Source organism: Parasteatoda tepidariorum, chromosome 5 (assembly GCF_982258835.1).
Source record: "Parasteatoda tepidariorum strain Cologne lab strain chromosome 5, Ptep-v5.0, whole genome shotgun sequence".
Classification (NCBI taxonomy): Eukaryota; Metazoa; Arthropoda; class Arachnida; order Araneae; family Theridiidae; genus Parasteatoda; species Parasteatoda tepidariorum.
Window position 1 is genome coordinate 67922284 of NC_141759.1, and position 18003 is coordinate 67940286.

General features: G+C 33.1%; 1 long non-coding RNA gene across 1 annotated transcript; it reads right to left on the bottom strand.

The window, feature by feature from the left end:
- Positions 1–10740: 10740 nt before the first annotated feature.
- On the bottom strand, positions 10741–14807 carry LOC147809453 (uncharacterized). The gene is made up of 3 exons (XR_015433759.1): positions 14594–14807; positions 14274–14378; positions 10741–13683 (listed from the first exon to the last, which is right to left on the bottom strand). It is a non-coding gene; the product is annotated as an uncharacterized LOC147809453 (long non-coding RNA).
- Positions 14808–18003: the final 3196 nt, after the last annotated feature.

Consider the following 18003-nt stretch of genomic DNA (forward strand, 5'->3'; position numbering starts at 1 on the left):
TGTTATGAACAGAATTAGTAATTTTTTAAACATATAAGCATTATAAAATTTTATGAAATAGTTAGGAATGATGTAGTGCTATTTTTTTGTTAATTATTTTTATCTCATTAGACGGTATGAAAAAATCTTAACCTGTTGTTGTTAGTACTTCAACCTTCTAAATGATCTGTGATTTATTTACTTTCAATATCAAAGGCTTCTGTGGGTACGAGTATGACAGTGAGGGTCCATGAGGCTGTAGAAAACGTATCTTAACTTCTTCGTAGTTTATATTTACATCTAAAATACATCGTATCCACCATTGGCTGTACTGCAAAATTACAACATACCCTCTAATATCTTCTAAGAGCAGTTCTAAACGATGTAACACCACTGACTGGATCTTACTTTCAGATGAATTTTAATACATTTTCGTTTTAATTGATGTGTGGCTTTCGTGTCTGTTTTCATATATTTTTTTGTGTACCGGAGATTGTGTGGCTTTTCAAAAAAGTGTCTCTATTTCTCACAATCATAATATGATTTTATAATACAAAAAATTCGTTTATTGAACACAATATTAAAAAGTGTAAATAATTTACTCTAATTTTTATTTCATCAAAGTTTTTTTTAAAATTTTTTATAGGATTGTTTTGTGTTGAATGAATATCTAATTTAAATTGGTCTAAATGTTGCTAGCATATATATATATATATATATATATATATATATATATATATAGATTTTTTTTTCTGAAAAAGTTATGTATGAATGCTGAAACATGAAAGAAGAAATTTTTTTTACAGTACAACTATCGTTTTATGTTAAAAGGGCATTTATTTTTTATGCTTTGTTTAGAAACATAAAGAGACCAAAGAACATCTTAAGGGATTGTGGATCTCATTTCAAATCAGCTTAAGTAAATAGAATTAAATTGTTTTTTATTATTTGAATTAACAGTATTTGTTTATGCTTACATGGTTACTGCTACTTTATAGCCTAAAATAATAATTTCTTGTTTTGTAATCAAATGGAGAAGTGTATTATTTCTTCTTAGTCTAAATCAACTACAGTTTAAATGGTCATAAAAAGTATATTTAATTCTTAATTTATTTACCATTTGTATCAATGTTAATGTACTCAAAGTTTGGTATGAAATAAAACCTAATATAAAAAAGAAGCTGCTTTTGTACATAGTCTTAAAAAAAAGCTACAAGTAAAGTAAAGTTTCATTTTTTCATAACATGTTACACATATATAATTTTTTTTTTTTCATTTTTTTATCATGGCTAAAATAAATTTTCATAAATTTAATACAGAAAATGAGATTTGTTAAATATTTAGTTAATTTTTTACTCATGAAAAAAATATATATATATAATTTTTATTTTATTCGCATGTATAGAATTGGCCTTTTATGTATAATCTGCACTAAGGCTCTTTCTCATACTGTTCAGCAGTTTGGGAATTTTGACATTTTTTTCAAAAAAATTATTGAATATAGCTTTTTTTATTTTATTTATTTTTGTCATTTCTTAGATGACCCTTTGACTATCCTTGGGCTGCAACCCGCAAACAGTAAGCCTATACTTATCCCCATGGTTCATGTATAGAATAAAAAGGCATACCCCATTAATTTAACAGTACTTTTTATTATTTATTTTTAATTGTTTATTTGTAAAATCGCTGTTTGAACTCTAATGCGCCATTGAAAAAGATTTTCCTTAGAGCATGAGTGGTGAGTTTTCATTGCTTATTACTAAGGAAAATAGTGAGGTTAACTGGTAATCAATAAATAATGTTTCAATTTTGATTTGCTACGTTTTATATATGGATTAATTGTATTTGAAGAGAAGTGTGCTTAGGATAAAGCTCAAACTGGACTGACTCTTTCTAGATGAAATTTCAGTTATAGTTTAATGACAGCATTACCAGAATCGACTACACTGTTCCAAACATCAATGATATTAAAGAAAGCTCATCAATATTTGCAACATGCCTGATAAACCTAGTATGAAACACAAGGATAAAAGCAGCAGAATTTTATTTATTTACTTTTTTTTTCCAGAATGCCTTCGACATTCTAAATGCTCCTCAATATCGTTTGAACACTAAGTTGTTCTTTTTTTCGTAAAATCTATGCAACTTTTTACAATAGCTCATTCTAAAGAGCGGTCGAAAATATGAGCACAAATGCTATGGCAATTCGCATTTCCGTCGTATCTATGAAGTTAAATTCAAGAATTTAAAAATATTTTCATATTACAGTAAAATTTATTTGTCCAAAACTAATGTTGAAGTTCCTTTAAGAATTAAAGATTATTTGTATTTTATTCATTCATGATTATAAAAAGAAGTGTATTTTAAAAGGTATGAAACATTTTAACATCATAATTTTTCAACATAATTTTGAAGAGACGTAGTAATTACAAGAAGTTAAAAAATGATATTTTTAAATTTTAGGTATTAGAAAAGCTATTTATCTTATTAAAATTTAAATTTGATTGTGAAAATTACCTAATTAATAATCACGTAAAATACTGTATATCATACAGGGTGTTCTGTAATTACATCTAACACGTTGTGAAAGCTGCAAATTGATATTTCATAGAGGAGAAAAAATGACAACTTCATCGTATCAGTTAAATTAATTGGTAAATAGGCGGTAAAAAAAATAGAAAACCAGTTTGAATGGCCGATGACACACGAACGTGTTAAGTTTTAATCGCCTTCTAAGTTTTGTTTTCTCTAGTAATCACAAGTTTTTAGTCAATCCCACCTTCATCAGTCGTGATTCATTAAATTTTGATTTTTTTTTCCTTGCCTAAATATTAATTTATGACCCTTAATGTGTGTACTCGTTTTTTTCTTAAATTTCATCAAGGATTTTAAAAATATACATTAAGGTTGAACTTTATGAAATGCCCTGTTTATGTTGAAACCTTTTATTGTTTTTAAATGAAATTATTACGACAACCAGTTTCGACAACAATGATTGTAATAGGATGATTTGAATGCAGTCATCCAACTCCATCCAAACTCAAATATGTTATGCAGTTTAAGTAATGATATTTAAGAGCTTTAAATCTGACTCTCAAAAAAAAAAAAAAAAATCGGGATATTACTGAAAAATATTGTGATTGGAGCGCGTGGTTTTTATTTTATTTCATAATCGTCGTTCAACAGCCAACCCAATTTTGGGTTTACTGTTACCAATGTTCAACAACGTCGCCTTGTAATTTTGTACCCAATCCAGAAGACAAGGGAACTCTTGGATCAAGTGTTGGGAAATTTTTTTTATTGAAACTAACCCGCGTTTGCGTTATACGAAGAAAAAAACCACGAAATCCTATAATCCGTCTACCGTGGAGGATATTTTGCATCAGCACTGTAGTAGGTGCAAGCCGGGTGCGGAATTCGTATCGACCAGCCATTATTGGGATTCGAATCTGGTTCACCTCATTCGGAGGCGAATACTCTTTCCCTTGGTTCCATCTTCACTGAGTATTAACTCTACAGGATGTTCCAATTTTATTGATTGGTACCAATTTTATTGTTTTGTCTAAATTTAGTCATCTTCAAAATGTAAATAGCAATTCGATCGTAATTTAAGGAAATAAACGGTTTTTTTCTCTTAATCCGCAATGATTAATGAGAAGCAACCATGAGGGTTGATCAGCAACGTAAACAAGGGGCGGAACTTTCCAGTTTTTAATTATAAAATTACAAAACTACGGAGTTGAACATTAGTGGTCGTAAACCCAAAAATTGGATCAGCTGTTCAACGATGGTTATAAAACAAAATCTATATTTTAAATAAGGCGAGTGAAAAAGTCTTTCTCACAGTTCAAATAAGGGGAAAAATCAAAACTGTTACTCGAGTAACCAAAAGTAGATTACAAGACAGGATGTGAATATTAAAGTGCAAGAGCGTTTAGTTTAGAATAGTAAATTAAGAAAAAGACTTCGACAAAGGAATAACATAAAAAGATTAGTTGAAGCGCTTTATGTTACACACACACATATATATATAGGGAGGGGGGAGAGACTCCCCCCACTCTATAGGTACTGCCGCGGTCATAATTTTACTTCTTATAATCTTAGCTGAACTAAATTACGCCGAAGGAAAAAAATGTAGCTTTAACTTAAACTAAACTCAGTGGCGCGACAGCCCCTAGGGGGCCAAGGCCTACTGGGCCCATCTCAGTTTTCTTGACATTGGGCTCTGACACAGGAGCAGATGTTCCAGTTAGGTGGTCAGCCGAACGCGGAACCCCAAGTGTTTAGTTCCCAAGCATGCTTGGTACTCATTTGTCTACCCACTTAAGGGATGAAAGGCTGAGTCAACCTTGCCCGGCCTGAGGATCGAACCCAGGACCGGTGGCACGGGAGCGCAAAGCACTACCACTCAGCCACCGGGCGTCTAGCTTTAACTTAAGATAATTTAAAATCTGTTCTCCTATTTATATCCAATTATGTTAGAGGCTATGTGTCCTTTTCGCTCGCACTCACTTGTTTTTTCCTATATTTTAAAAACATGAATGTAATTATAAATGGATGCAGAATTTAACAGAGTATTTATAGTTTGTCTAAGCTAAGAACTCCCCCCGCCACATGGTCTGAGGCCGTCTGCTGCTATGGATACAAGAATAGCGTATTCCAGGGAAGGTAGCTAGCCGACCGGCCTGTGGAGGGGTTAGGGAACTGCCTTTGCACCAGAAAGGTTCTGGGATCGAATCCCGGGCAAGGCATGGATGTTCTTTTCTTCTCTGTACTATCTGTCCTTACTGTGGGAGCAACGTTGGCCCACCTAATATGGTGCCCTTGTAAGAGAGGCCAACAAATCTGCCCTGTTAATGTCCGAATTGACGAACAATGTTAACACAGGAGGGCATTGGGGGGGAGGGAAGGTAGCTTCTCTTCACTCTAGGGCTAACACAATAGACTGGAAAAAAAGTCCTCTTACTCTCGCTGAATCTTAGCCAAAATCTGTCCTAAGCAATGACCCCACATCCCTTGAAATAGTTAGACCTCGTTACCATAGTCACCGCCAAGGGTCTTGACAAATGGCTAGGCGAGTTTTTACTTTAGACAAACTATACATTAACTAGTTCATTAAACATTTTTTTAGAAAAAATTGCACGTTGAGACATAAAGGTTTGCCACCCCTGGACTAAACCATCCGACAGAGAGCAATGAAATTTGGAATACTAATAGTTCGTCGCACGAAGGTTACTGTTCACATTAAAACATTATATTACAAACCGTTCGAGCGAAAAACGGATTGGAACTTTCTTGCGTCATGTCCACTTAATTACATGTCGGATAATCGAATAACAAGCTTACACGAATGGAACCAAATCATTTTGTATGCAGCTAATGTTAAACTTCCCCGTTTAAACTGACATTCTTTGTTTTTTGTCCTCGCCTAATTGCATGAAGAAGAGGTACTGAAATGAAAAAAATTTGTTTATTTTGGAGAAATGCTTCACTAACTAAAATGAAATTTTCGTTTTTCAGTTAAGATAAGGATACAATAGGTGATCACTTCAAAAGGGTCCTGTTCATTAGTTGGTCTAAACAGGTGTTAGGGGTAAAATTGAAAAAAAAAAAAAATCTAATCTTGCTGCTAGTTATACATTGAAGTGAGCGACGAGTGTTTTACCCCTCTTTGAATTATAGTTTGTTTACGGTAAGAACTCCCCCCGCCACTAAATCTGAGGCCGTCTGCTGCTAAGGAAACAAGAATAGCGAATTTCAGGGAGGGTAGCTTCTCTTTACTTTAGGGCAGTGTTTCCCAAACTTATGACTTTTGTGTACCCTTTCTAAATTTTTCGTAATGCTGTGTACCACTAATAAAAAAATGAGTGTATTTTTTACTATAAAAAAAATTGCACAAAAGTTAAAAATCACAACTGGCTGTTGACACCACTAATTATTAACTGCAAACTCCGCAAAAAATAGCAAATAGAAAAATACGTAATCGTAAATTTTCATGGCTAGCTTTGTTTTTAAATAAGTTTGTTTGAAATTTTCGTTTATTGCAAGATATTTCGCATAAGGACGCGTACCCTCGCTAAACTGTTCCCGTACCCCTGGGGGTACGCGTACCACACTTTGGGAAACACTGCTTTAGGGCAATATGAAGAAAAATGATTCCCTTTCTCTCCCCCACCCGAGACAAAATATATCCTAAATTTTGTCTCGGGTGCCCTAAATCTCCCACACCCCTATTTGAAATAGTTATACCTTGTTACCATAGTCACCCCCACAGGTCCAGACGAATAGGGGAGTTCTTACTTTAGACAAATTCTACTTACTTACACATCATTTAGAATTTTAAAAAGGTACAGAGTGATTTGTTTTGTAGTCAAGATTTGTGGTCCCCTCCTGGTGCGCTATTAGCTTTCATAAGAAAAAATTTCAAAAACGTAACAAATCAGTATACAGTGTGTCTTTCTCTTAAGTAAGAATAAGTATTGCTTAATCCAGAGAATAACTCTGAGAATGATTGCAAGTTCAGCAAGAAAAGGATGGATTTGAATTAATAGAGGGGGGGGGGCATGAATCTGGGAAACGATATATTAAAAAAAATTCCAAACTAAAACAGCTCATTAATTTGGAAATTCTCAAGACGAGGTTAGAAAAAAAAAATTTAAAATAAATATTCTGACTATACGTTTGAGAGGAATACGCAATTATTCATGAAAGGGAAAATCTAATTTTGATAAATTGACGAATTAAACGGGTATAAAAATAGTCTTCAATTATAGATTTTTTCGGAAGGGATCAAATAATATTTTAGTACCTATATATTATACTATTCACTAATATTGATTTATTTTTATATAACTTTAAATGACATTTATATTTTATGATACTAACACAGATACTATTAATCAAAATTGTTTATTGATCATAAAACTAAGTTTATTTAATCAAAACACTATAATTTGCATTAAATACCATTAAAAATAAAATTTCGCAGAAATTTAGGATAGAATATTGCACTATCCTTTTAATCGAATAACCCGCTCAATTGCATAGATTTGGCTGGAACTGATGATATTCCTTTAAGCGGGGTTGACTGGTTAAGCCTTAGCCGTTGTTTCCTCAAAAATCTTAAAGATAACATCATTGATACTTTATAGCTCTATTTAATAACAATAAAAAAGAGTTATTGCTTGTACTTTATTTAGTTTTTTTTTCTCGCTACGTCATAATTTCAATCAACAACAGTTCCGCAATTGACTGATTGTTGACACGTTCTCAGCAGATCACCGAAGTCGAGCATAACTGGCTGTTGTCAGCGTGCGGGTGAAAAACTACTTGGATCAATCTGTGAAGGGACCGAGGGTGTGAGGTATTGTTTCTCGTTAAAATGTTATACGTAAGTACTTGACTTCACGCGCGTGTCGTCGGTCTATCGAAGCGAAGGGAGCCTCACCTCGGCAGAGTTCAAAATTGTGATGGCATGTCTTCAGATGATTGTCAGGAATGTTTACCAGACCGTTACCAATAGCCCATTGAACAGCTTTAGTGCGACGTAAACAACAACAATGAAAAAAAAATTTACGTGGTAGCACTATGTCACCAAATTATCTCTGAAGTTATCTGAAATCACGTATTTAATTTGTCACGTCTGTCAAAATGTGTTTCGGTATAAGTAAATAATTTAAAAACAGCGGTAATTAAAATTAAAAAAAAATTCTTTTGCAATGAAAGGCAAAATTAATGGGAAAGTGGTACTAATTTGCTTAGGAAAAACGTAGAAAATTACTTCAGTTTTATTAACAGCTGTCCCTCTTTTCTTTTTCTCTGGCCTTTTAATTCCTAGTAAGAATATATATATTTTTTTGGTATTCTCTCTTTAAAAATAAAAAGTCAAACAGCTGATAAAAAATATTTGTTAGATTACGGAATTATATATTTTACTGAAATATAAAATTCAAAATAATTAGTTTGGAAAAATCTTTTTTTGATTCATATTCAAAAATGTATTAATGATTTTGTAAATTAAAGAAGTTTCAATTATAAATAACTGTTTCGCTAAGATTTAAATAACTGCATATTAGTTAAATTGTTTGGAAGTGAACCGCGTTTGAAATATTTGACTTTTTATGCAGGAAAAGACATGGTGTTTCACGTTATATTTCATCTCACCAAATATTATTAAACTTCTAAATTTATTTCTCACCTATCCTGACATGAATAAATACAAAGAAATAATGAAAAAAAATATATTTAATGAAAATTCTGAGTCAAAGTGTTAATGCTGACGCTCAGTTCATTTAAGTAATGTAATAGATGCATATTGAAATACTAAAAAGTAAGCCATTATGTTACAAAAAGCAACATTTATGGAGTTCAGGTACTTATTCGTATAGATTAATCGTAAACAAGCGCCATACTATTATTGTCGCCAATGATGCTTAATTAATATGGGTAATTCCTATTATATAAATTAAAAAAATTACTTATTTACAAAAATTCCAAGTTAATGGTTAATTTCGATATTATGCCTAGTAATGTTGAATACAGTTAATCTCAATTTTAATGGGCTGAACAACAAAAAACAGGTTTTGTTATGTTTTTGCTTATTAATTTTGTCAGTATATACCGTTCAGTTTTGTCCACGATTTCATTGGGTTGTTCAGTACCGAGTTATTGTTTTTTTGATTTTATTAATCCTGTTCGAAGAGTGGATATTTAGCTAGTTGAAAATAAAAAAAAGTTGAATTACAGTTCGTTAAAAATAAGTTAACTAACGCTTTTCGTTTCCCGAAACTCTTGTTTTTTTCTCAGGTCAAGAGCTAGCCCTTGTACAATACTTATCAATATTTTAGTCAAATAACTTCTAAACGTACTATTGGACGTATTTTCAAAATTTTAATTAAATATAGTAGCATTAAATTCTAACTTGAGATTCATTTAAACTGAAATAGTTGCAGTGTTATAGTAGTAGCACCTTGGATACATATGTACTATAAAATAGTATCTTTCTCTTGATATACATCTTCAAGAAAGAATAAATAAATGAGATAAATTTTCTTTTGAATATATTTATTTTTAGTGGTAAGAGTACAGCATATGTAAAAAGTATAAAAAAGGAAGAAAAAAAAATTATTCAAGTTGGATCTGAGAATTTGAAGCACGTATATTTGTTTTTGTTCTTACACAATAGACAGAGTATGGTAGCTAGCTTGACTCTATGAAGGTGCTTGCAGATGCAATCATATAAGGTCTATGACCACTATCAGTGGCATCATCCTGAGAAAAAGAGCAGCTAAGTCTTTCTTTATAACTATTGCATAGCTGCCAACCTTATGAATCAAAAATGAGGAACACTATATGCGACAAAATTATACGCACTAATTACGAGAGTAAGATAAAAATTTAATTATTAAATCATAACATTAATAGACATACATTTAAATATGTAAATTAGTAAAACAAAACTATAAACACTATCTTTTGTGGGAAACTTATAATATTAATGTTTTATAATTAGGAATACCGGTATAATATATTAAAAACAAACATTACCTATTAATATATAATTATTTATCTCCAAATTATAAAACACTGGTAAATAATAATCTACATCATAAACAAATATTTCTGATGCAAGTGTTTAAATACTACAAAAAAAAAATTTCCAAAAATAATAATTTAGTGAAATAATCAGCAACAGACAGCTATTGGAATAATATTTTCCAATAAAAAGCTACTAAAAATTACTTTAGCACAATAATCACAGGATGCATGCTTGTGGCGATCAGAAAAAAGGATTGGTTTAAAATCAAAAATTTTATGAAAATTCAGAATTTTTATAAAAATATCAGATTGGATTTAAAAATTAGGAACAAATCCGAAAAATTCTGAACAGTTGGCAGCTATGCTATTGTCTGCTTAGTCAGCTGTAAAATGAAAGCATTTTTCTAGATAAAAAAATAGAAATCATGTTACTTTAAAATTCTACAGTGGATCAGAATCCAATCAAAGACTTCAGTTATATTAATAACTGACAACCGTGCCGGAAAATAAAGAGCTTAATTATTTTTATGAATTTAAAAAATATACAATTATATTTAATACATATAGCAAAATCAATGACTGAAATGTTATCTTGTTACGGTACAGAGATATTCTTCAAACTAAATGAGACTCTGCATAAACCATTGTAGAAAATCAAGTCCTGGTAAATATATCTCACAGAAAAGCTTTAAGCAGACAATGCTGTGAGACCATTCCCCGGGACAAACATGAATCATCAGCAGAATCCAGGCAAAAGCTAGAAGAGAACAAGTTGCTTCAAATTAATATTGTAATCAAGATACCTTGTTAAGATTTCAACCAATGGTTAAGTATATAGATAAAAGCACAACTCTTCAAATTGTGAATCTAATAAAGGATTGCATACATTAGTTTGAATCAATTTGAATTACAGAGTGAAAGAACTTTTAGCACAGAAGTATAAGTTTTAAGTTATAAGCACAGATTAACAGAAATTTTTTTATTATTATTAAATCTGGCATATCCATCTTTTTCCACGCATATGGCATACTTGCGACACTTTCAGAGTGGTCTCACAACTCTTTTGGGAGGAAGCATCACTCAAACTCATACTCGGGGATTTGACACATGTCACTTTAAAATCAAGACATAAAAAAGGAGTGTAAATTATTGCAACATTAGCTTTGTTGCTCGATTTTTTCTTTTTGCAGATCCCCAATTTAGTCAGGTTACTTACATCTAAAAGAGGGGGAAAGTGTCTGATTAATATTATTTAATATTTCTATTGCAGCATCAATCAGGGTTTACATATAAAGACTAATGGCTTTAAGAACAAGACAATCACAGGACATTACATCACAGCATTTAATAGTTAGTCACAGCACAGATTTTATTATATTTTCTTTACACAACATAAATGACCCCACAGCCAATTGTTCAGTTGGTGTGTGCACTGTTGAGTCACCGTTTACCCTAGAGACAGCCACGTAGGCTTCTTAAAGGCACAAGTCCATGATGGATCATGGAATGTGCATGTTGTGTTATCCCCACGCTGACTTTTAATGATGAGCCAGTACATGTTGATGTGTTTGTCCATTGTTCAGGTTTGATTGCACTGTTCCCAGTTTTTTAGTATCTAATCATCTAAATTCTGTCGACATCACCAGTTCCTTAATGAATATTATTTTCTAAACCTTTTACAAGAATAAAAAATAAAATCATAAATTAATTTTCTAAACTTATTAGTATCTAGATCAAACATTAAATTAGTTTTTATTTAGAATGCAATAAATGCCACTGATAAAAACAAAAGTAATAAATATTTTTGAAATAATCAAAGTAAAAGAATATATATTATTAATAAAAGAGGAATATACTAACTGGTAGGGCACTGTCTTTTCCTTAACCACGGTGTGATTAAAGACAAATACTGATAAACATTAAAAGATCATTTAATTCATTCTGACTTTAATTATTTTATTAATACTGTAATAATTTATAAACAGTGCTGTACTAACAGTAAACAATCCATACTATAACAATACAGTTGGGGAAAAAAAACTCACAACGATTAAGGTATAATGCCACTGTTAAAAATATACAATTCTCCGAATAATCAAAACATTATAGTAATAAAAGAGAAAGATACTAACTGAGACACTCATATTAGCTTCTGTTAAGTCTAGATCTCATTTAAGCTAACAAAGAATAGAATTAGATCAATCTCCGTGCAATCTAAAAATTTTTATAATCTCTTTTAGTGTTGAACATATACCCATTGCTATTTAGAAATAGCAATTGGCATTATTCATTAACGTTATTAGCATTATTCATTTAGTATATTTTACCAAAGGCATTTAAAGTGGAAGAGTATTTATAATTCAGGTACAATGCTCTAAACAATCTTCCCTCTGTCCTTTAAGGGTAGAACCAGAATCATTGAGAGAGAGAACTAGTCATAAAATATTCTATTGCATCTAAAAAATTTTCTGCATTGTGTAAAGTAGCACAGATAAGAATATTAGAAAAAAACAGTCTCTACTGAATATTTTTCTTTACAGCATCATAGTACTAAATCTGTTCAAGTACTGTCAGGGATCTGTCCAGACATTCTGTAAAAGGTCCGTATTTGTAAAATTGGAAAAAAATTACTTGTAATTTGTGAATATAAAATAAACGTTAAGTCACATTCTTTCAACCAGGGTCCTGCTTTTGTGAATTTGTGCAAATAGGGTCTGTTATTGCAAAAAAAAAAAAAAAAAAAACTTTTTCAAGGAGTTTTTAAATTGTAAAGACTTACAAGATTATGTCCAACACTGTAAAATTATAATTAAAAAAATTAAAATTTAAAAAATAAACAGCAATTGCTGCTACTAAATTAGAGATGCAATATACAAATATTTGGTATTTTGCCTATACTGCTGAACGCAGTATATTCATTTCGGACGAATAAAGGAAGAAGTGTCTGCCGAAGACAAAATTTAATTTAGATTACATCTGTCCCCCCCCCCGGGAAGGGCTTATTCGATTAACAAAACAATAATGAAGATAAACAAATTTGTGAAGGGTCTGAGTAAAGGATAAATTATTTTGTGAAATGTCCGTTTTTATGAAAAGATATTTTGTGAATAGTTCGTTAACGGACCCAAATCTCTTCTAAACAGATATCTGACTGTGACTACTCTTTCTTATTTGTATGGGATGAGTTCTGGTTATCTGGCTAAATGTCAAGACAAGATTACAATATTTTTATATTATTACTATTAGTATATAAAGTTGTGTATAAATACACTTCTTTTTTTAGCAACTTTGCTATGCATTCTTCAAAGATGTTTGCCAGTTGAATATGGCCCTGGCAGTTTAAATGTATGTGATCTTAACCAATACATTCATCCACAGATAAAGCTGATTCACAGAACATTAGCCCAAGTAAAATTCACAAAGTTTTAATTACTTCATTGAATCGCTTTATAGTGACGTTTTCAAGATTAACAAAATGTTGATGCATACGCTGATCTTTCAGCAAGAGAAATTTCTAAACTCTTCGTTCGAGAAAAAACAACTCAGAAATATTTCTGTATTGTGATCTGCCGTGCCAACTACAATCGCCAAGGTGCTAAACAGATTTTAAACTTGCAAATTTAATAACAAAAAAAAAAACACATGTAGATAGTTGTCCGGGGGTGGTTACGAGTTATACCTTCTGAGTTCCCTTCTCTTTTTATTAGTTCCTGGCGGCTGGCTACCCAGAATTATTCTTCCACAGACAACCAAACAAAATCTCCCCAATAACCCCACAAATTTTATTAACCACACAAGCCAGTTTTTTAAAGTTGGGCATTGTACCCAATTGCACATCATTAGTTCCTTTATTTTTAAGAAAAGCAAAATAAATTATTATTTTATAGCACAACCATAAGTAATATTAATAAAAAAATAAATAAGTATCTGAATTAGAATAGTTACACAAGATACTAACAATGCCAACAAATGGTTTAGATACATAATCATTAAATATGTAAATAAATTACATTTCAACTTACCAACATGAATTAAGACAAAAACACAATCGTCCCTTCACAACTGCACACTTAATTTGTCCACACCGATTCCAGGGTGTGCAAACATCGATATCCCATTTTCATGCAGCATTTAAGTAATTAGCCAAATACTTCTCCAAGGAATCACCTAGTAAAAAAGTATTTTATGAAGAGAAAGAAGAAATATGAAAAGTTTGCCTTACATTGTCCACGTAAACTGTCAAAAATCTTAGGGTAATGAAAAAAATACAATTATAGATATAGTTTGAGAAGTTAAATAATTGAAAAAATTCAATTTCATATTAATATCCAATAAAGATAACTTAAATTTAAGATAACTTGCTAATCTGAAATATCTTCTAATTTATTATAGTATTTGTATTATGTATTTTAAATAAAACAAATTATTGAGTACAAATTGTTTTGCACATAATTGTGATACACGTATAGAATAAAAAATTTTTTTGAAAGTATGCATGCTCATAATTTATTCAATAGTTAAGACAACCTAAAAGAATAATAATGAATGCAGTAACTGTGAATGAAAATGATAAATATTATCTAAATTTGTTCCATTTCTCTCAGAATTTTATTTAAGATTAGTTTACAATAAAATTGAAACAAATTATTTTAGACATGATCAAAACCCTCTTCACTATTTTTAAGAAAATTCAATATTAATCTTTCTATATATAATAAATTTTAATTAGCAATATATTTCATAGAAAAAAAAAATACCTCTGTATTATGTCACTAAAATAAACATAAATCAAGTAATTCAACTAAATGAAATTTCATTACTAAACTGCTTCACACAATTTCGGCAGATCAAACAAAGGATTTCTAAGGAAGCAGAGAAAAACTTTGATAAATGAATTTTTATAACGATTTTCTTAAAATACATACATTTTACAAACTATTTACTTTAAAATCTAACGCGTGGTATTCACAGATATTTAAAAAAATTCATTAATCTTTTTAAAAATTTCATGTAATTTTTTTATATACTGCTATGAAACGTACACTAATATTATAAATCTTTAATTAATAAGAATTACCTGTAATTAAAACTTTCATGATGATAAAATATGAAATCCCGCGCAGCCAAATACAGAAAATGGCTTCCTCTAACAATAGCTTTTGTTTAAACAACGCCAATTGCTTTGGCGAAAAAGTTTGGTCACACAATCAATATAGGGTTATAAGAAGATTGATGGATAAAAGCTAGCGTCAAGCTCACTCCGCCCAGTTACCAATTCCTAAATTGACCAAATATCATAAATACAGTCACTCGAAAAAATAGATAAGCACCGTGACCCTTGCAAAATAAAATTGAAAACGCAAAACGACACAATAAATAGTCTTAAGCCTCGGTTCTCACTGCTCTTTTGTCGTGACACCATGATTGGAAACGTTCTCACTGCCCTCTCGTGAAGCAGTCCATTGTGTATGTGAAATGGGTGACCACCCCAGAGAGAAAAGCCATGTCCAATGCATTTTCAAGGTGTCCAAGGGGTCTGCACCCAAACGCCCAATGTTGGCTTTGCGTGTATTTTAAAAAAAATGGGACGAGTCCCCAATAAGGGGGACTCGTCCCATTTTTTTTAAATAAATGGCTTTTGACATAGAGTTAGATTTCGTGTCGGCAAAGGGGACACGTCCTGCGTCGACGCGTGCGCAACCAATCGTCCAGACACTGTGTGTGAAACACGTGCTGGCAACGAGTTTGATGAGGCATGTCCAACATATCATCCAAGCAAATCGGGCAAGGCTCGGGTGGGGTGTAGTACCACTTCTCAAAAGGCAAGGAAAACAGACAATTTCGAATTTCGCTGGCTAGGCGAATCCGCAAATCGTCTGTTATGAGATAACCTTTCCTAAACCAATCAAACACAATGTTTATCAACCATCTCATCCCGAAGCGATTAAAGCATCGGAAGGCTGGGCTTGAGGTACTCAAATCATTGTGAAGATCCTGCAACTCTTGATCCATGAATAACTTGAAATCACCCCTCACCCGCCTCACATCGGAATAGCCTTCCGGGTCGAGGAATAGAAGCACTGGATGCGCCTCGTCCCCCAATTCCACGACCTCCGGCTCTCCCATCTCCAACACCTCCCGAGGAACGCTACCGGATGGAAGCGCCCGACCCGCTGGAACGAGATTTCTCACAATAAAAAGATTTGCCATCTGAAATCGACTCTATGTCAAAAAATATAACTGCTCCTCGGCGTGCAAGCCCTTTTTATAGACACACAGAGGGCGCTCCAGTCGTCCTGAAATGTTTTAGAAAATGCCACGTGACCTGAAAAAAATCACACGATGCATTTCCAGAAAGTCACGTGACAGGACATTCGATCCACCTCACCGGATGCACTTTCAAGAAATCGAGCGACACATTACATCCGCCAGATGCACTTTTAGAATATCACCGGATGTATTTCCAGGAAGTCGAGCGACACATCATATCCGCCAGATGCACTTTTAGAATATCACCGGATGTAATTCCAAGAAGTCGAGCGACAAAACACTTTCACCAGATGCACTTTAAGGATATCACGTGACAGGACATGATTTCGAAACCACATGGATCCAGAGGATGGGGCACCGAACCCACTTGAAATCTTTGAGAGGGTTGCGTCACGTGAATCCTTTGAAGGGGTGGACAGCTTTCCTGGACCTGGCTCAGACAGTGTGAGAGCGACTCTGTGGCTTTGCGTCACGGGGCTCTGGGATCTGGGGGGTTGTGAAAAGAATGGAATGGAAAGGTCAATGCCCCAAGGACATTGAGATGTTTGGACAGCTTTCCTGGACCTGGCTCGGACAGTGTGAGAGCGACTCTGTGGCTTTGCGTCACGTGGCTCTGGGATCTGGGGGGTTGTGAGATGAATTGTGATTGAAAAGTCAATGACCCAAGGGCAGGTGGATGTTTGGATAATGCATTGAAAGTGTGTCTCGAGACTCGAGGCTCGGCTGGAAAAAAAATTATAAACCGGAAGTGGGCGTGGCCAAATGACAACTCAAAACTTGCATTTCGAAAATTTCAAATTTTGTCTCGACCCAAATTTTGCTGGACCCAAATCTGTGGCCGAGTGAAATTTTTTTTAATAAAACCGGAAGTGGTGGAAAGGTAACGACTGCTTAACATTTGGATTTCGAAAATTTCAAATTCAGTCTCGAGAAAATTTTTGCTCAACCCAAAATCTCCGGACGAGTGAAATTTTTTTTTTTTTTTTTTTTTTCAATTTTGTAATAAAAAAAAAATTCTAATTTTTAATTAAATAAAAAATTCTTATTTGTAATTTAAAAATGCTCGTATAGCTCTTCTACCTGAATGCACACATCTTGCACACTTTAAAAAATATCGTTTTTTCATAATACACGCCTTCACCAACCCATAAAGCGTGGGAACTATCGTTTCAAACGATGAAATATAATAGATAAAAAAAATCCAACCCAAAAATCTGCTCCAGGATGACAGACCCAGGTGCCATGGATGACCCTGCACTTGTCCAGTGTCTCAAAGTCATTTTTTTTTTTTTTTTTTTTTTTTTTTTTTTTTTTTTTTTTTTTTTGTGGATTGTACTAGAGTGACGGTGTTGAACCAGTAGTTACAGTGACAGACATCTCACCCATGTTTGTGATGTGTACTGTTGACGCGAATTGTCTTCTCAAATTTGCCACTTCTTCAGCCTGAGTTGTAATTTTTCGTAGAAGTGTTTCAATTTCGTCTTGTTTCTGCTTCTTCAAGTTTATAATTTCCGTCTCCAGCTCGTCAATCCGACGTTTCAATACATTTCTTTCCGATACGTTTTCTGCATTGATTCGTTGCATCTCCACTCTTTGCTTCTCCCTCATGTACTCTACGACACTCATCTGACGGGCTTGTGGTTGACTCAACGTATAATAAGCATTTGCCATGCGTTGGCGCAAGGAATTTCCCTTTTGAATCTGAAACATCATGAATTGTTCGTGATTCGAAAATGTCGGTTCACCCCCCGTGGGTTGGACGCGCATCACGTCGTTCTCAAACCAAAACGCTCCGAAATCTCCCTCTGGATGAGGCGCCCAATCCCATCGCAATTGAATACAACAGTTTGGAAGCGTCATAATCTCAGACACTTTTACGCTATACGTTTTGTAATTTGAGCCAAATTTTTCACACTTCCAATCCAGTACGAGTTTATCACGAAGTTTTCCGTTGAGCCACGTCATCACGCCGTGGCGCCAGAAACTGGCCATGGACATGACTGAATGCTCGTGTAACGGGCGATTGATGTAAAAATGTCCACCTCGCCCCACACCCGGCTTCTGAGATCCTGAGCATTGGGCTTTTTCGCTCGATACGTAATGAATGGTATTGGCCAAATGCATGGACGACATCATTTTTTTCTGACCTTTGCAATAGCGCTCTTTGGCATGAGATTGTTCAATCGACCTCCAAACCTTCAGGTAGGCGGCTCGATC